This window comes from Alosa pseudoharengus, unplaced genomic scaffold (genome assembly GCF_046254945.1).
Source record: "Alosa pseudoharengus isolate Yale_2024_CS ecotype anadromous, Long Island Sound unplaced genomic scaffold, YU_APseudo_1.1 YU_APseudo_1.1_scf_14, whole genome shotgun sequence".
NCBI classification, from domain to species: domain Eukaryota; kingdom Metazoa; phylum Chordata; class Actinopteri; order Clupeiformes; family Clupeidae; genus Alosa; species Alosa pseudoharengus.
In genome coordinates, this window is record NW_027468609.1 from 9,326,255 (window position 1) to 9,329,719 (window position 3,465).

Genomic DNA, 3,465 nt, shown 5'->3' on the forward strand with positions numbered 1-3,465 from the left:
TGACACACCCGTTCGCTTGACTGCCTGTGCAAACAAGTACAGTAGCCTGTGCTTTGTCACTCTCCGTGCGTGTAGGCCTACTGTAGCGTGCATGTCAGATAACCCTTCCCCCTCCCCCTCTGTTTTTCAGCAAATCATATGACGACGTTTCTTGTACTGTTTTGCTGGCTGTCGGAATGACCAGTACCAGTACAAATAAGTTCGCTAAAATATTGGTGGGGACAATTTTGTCATCTTAAAATATTGATTAGGACTAGTCCTTAGCCTCCCACCCTATATCTACGCCCAGTGTGCGTGAACGAGTTCAAAAGAACGCGTTCATTGAACACGCTAATTTTTTCGTGAACGTTGAACTGAACGAAACACATTTTTTAATAAAGAACTTGAACGTGAATTAGTTCATTATGTGTCATGAACGGCAGACATCACTGTAAATGAACGTTGGAATTTGTTTTCCATTGAAAACTGACTGACATCTGTTTTCTCTTTTGAAACGCACCGAGAGAAAGTTCCTCCCTCCTGTATTCTCGCTGGTGCCGCTTAAATCATGTATCACCAGACAGAAATGGTTTTGACATTGTGTGCGCAATGCATTGCGGGCAACGTAGTGTCCGGCCAAAGATTCTATAGTTATAGCAGAGAATGTCTAGAAGGGCTCTGGTTATAGTTAGCTTTATCAACCGTCTCTGGTCCGGCTAAGAATAGTTGAATAGCATACTGGCTTCCGCACAACGTTACCCGTGATGAATTGCAGCAGAGCGGGGTAGGCATAGCAACGCCGCGTAGCAGGCAACGAACAGAACTGGTCTACCAGAGACGGTTGATAAAGTTAACTATAGACCTAGAATCTTTGGGTCTACCTTGTCTGTACTGCTGCAAGTTTCACCACCTGGTAAGAAACCCACAATTGCAGTGTCATGAGCAAATGTCTACAATGAGCAGCTTCAAAGAACGTATAGTGATTTCTAGCTCGTAGTGTGAAAAAAAGTATTTATTTGAATATCTCACGAAAAAAGTAAAATGAACTGAACTTTGAACTAGCTGCTAGTTCAGAATTAAAATTGTGAACTTTGAACGTGAACTGTTCACTTTGAGCATGTATGAACTGAACTTGAACTAGTTCAGAAAAGCTGTGAACTGGCACTACACTGTCTACGCCCATGATCACTGTTTATCGTATTTACATTGCTATAGCTTTGTAATAGGTTTTGATGGAAGTGGCATATCTTCTCTGCTATACTAACTATTCGACCGTGATAATCTATTTACTACCAAATGGGGGTTAGGAAAACCACACGATAAATTCCGTGCATCAAAGCAGACTGGAACATTCATGTCTAGCAGTATTCATGCACGCCAGCTGTTTACTGTCTTTAAAGCACTGTCTAATTCTCAAACAGCAGAATGCTTAAATGCTATGTTAAGCTACAAGTAGGCCTAGGTCAATGTATAACATTAGCTTGGGATGTTTTTACAGTAGGCCTAAGCATTGGTAGTTGTGAAAGCAGCTGCATCCCTTCTAAATATCAAAATATGGAAATGCTAACATATCTTTTCTTTCTCCCTCAAGGTGCTTTGCTTAAATTTCTCAGCCCTCAGGCTCTTCCTAAGGATAACTCCACTGATGAAGGTAGAGTGCATTTCTCTCACTGAGCTGAGCTGTTAATGACCTTTTCCAATATGCTAACAGTGAAATGGTCAAACGTACTTCACAGGTAATTTCAGATTTTTTTTCAATTATTTTCCCAGGTACACCATCAACTTCATCCTTCATGAGGAAGAAGCTGACATTGGATTTTATGGTATGGTGGTGTTTTTGCAAATGTTCAAAATGTTCAAAACTAATGCACAGTATATATATCCAACAGCAGTATTTGCACTGTCAAGATTTTTTATTTATATAAAGTGTGGTTGAATTTAAATTGTATGGCTATGCTGTGGTTCCTGTAGGCTTTGGGGGGGGGGGGGGGGGTTTCCATGTCCATTTTGCTTGGGGCCCCCAAATTCCTTGAAACGGCCCTGGTGTTCTGATGTTACATGCAACATAAGCATCACTGCACGTGTGTCATCTGTAACACTTGCTCTGATGACATCAGGGCCGACTGTTATGATAACTCATATAGAGACCTCAAGATGGGTAGGCTAAAGCTAAGCCTTTCTTCCATCTTTGTGTTCTGAACAACTTATTGACCAGTGTGTTTATTGTTCATTTACATGAAGCTCATGGCTTATAACATTACAATGATTTGAAGATCCCTGTAGTATGCATTTTTCTGCTCTCATGGGGACACAACATTGATTTGGTACCCTTGTTACGACCCTGTGGGTCTTGTTCAGTGTTGGGCAAGTTACTTAAAAATCGTAATGTACTATGCATTACTTATTACTGTCATTTCAAAGTAATTTGTTACATTATAATATTACTGTCTCTGAATTGTAAGGCATTACACTACTATTGCATTACTTTTAAGTTACTTTCACCAAAATATCTAGAAATATGGATTTGCCATTCTAAATGCAGTTTATTACGCTCAATGCAGCTTGCTCTTCCAATGGAGGGAGATGTGGTATAGCATAATGACTGAGCTAGGCTTAAGGCAACAGTAGAATGCAATAGGCGCAGTGCTCATAATGCAATACAAGGAACAATCATAGTCAGAATTTTGTTAAAAACCGACAAAAGGTCAAAGTCTGGTAAATTGTGATAGAAATACTGTAACTTTAAGGCCTAGGCCTACTCATTAAAATCAATAGAGAGCCTACTATATTGTAAATCAAAGCTTAAAGGAACCGTATGTAAGATTGTTTCCAAGACGGGTACTACAATCACTTTCAAATTACTGTAGAGCGGTGTATCCCCTTCCCCTCCCCTCTGACTGGCAGAGTTGGCAACCGGATGACGAAACACTACTGACTTTGTGATTAGTAGATAGGTGGAGGGTGGCGCATTAGGCCAAAACACAACATGACAACATCAACATCAGTTGAGGGCTGCAACTTCACTTTTTAAATGACAATATCTTGGCCAGACTACTGTTGTCAGTGATATAAGTATTTGAAATGAACATGATTTCTTAATGTCTAGTGACATATCAGGGCAATTTTATGATTAATTGAAATAAATTTTTTACATACGGTTCCTTTAACAAAACCTGTGTTACGTGTCTTAGTTACTCAGCAATCATTGTTGCTGAAGAACTTTTTAACGTTTTGAAGTCAAATTTCAAATATTTTTTGTTATTGCATAAGCCTAATAAAAATTCCTTGTAAAGTGACTCACGGGGATTGAACCCACATCGCCAGATCTATCGTCCTCATCGTTACCTCTACTCTATCGTAGGCATACGGCAAGAATGGATGTTCACGAACTATTTATTTCTAACAATAACGGCCTATTTCTAACAATAACGGCCTGTTTAGTTCTAAAACACACTACCTAAATAATGCCTCTTGGTTATGAGTAGG

At 39.6% G+C, this 3,465-nt stretch overlaps 1 long non-coding RNA gene across 1 annotated transcript; it reads left to right on the plus strand.

Annotated features, from left to right (window-relative positions):
* Positions 1-643: 643 nt before the first annotated feature.
* Positions 644-1,831, plus strand: LOC143122372 (uncharacterized). The gene is made up of 3 exons (XR_012986655.1): positions 644-892; positions 1,571-1,630; positions 1,750-1,831. It is a non-coding gene; the product is annotated as an uncharacterized LOC143122372 (long non-coding RNA).
* Positions 1,832-3,465: the final 1,634 nt, after the last annotated feature.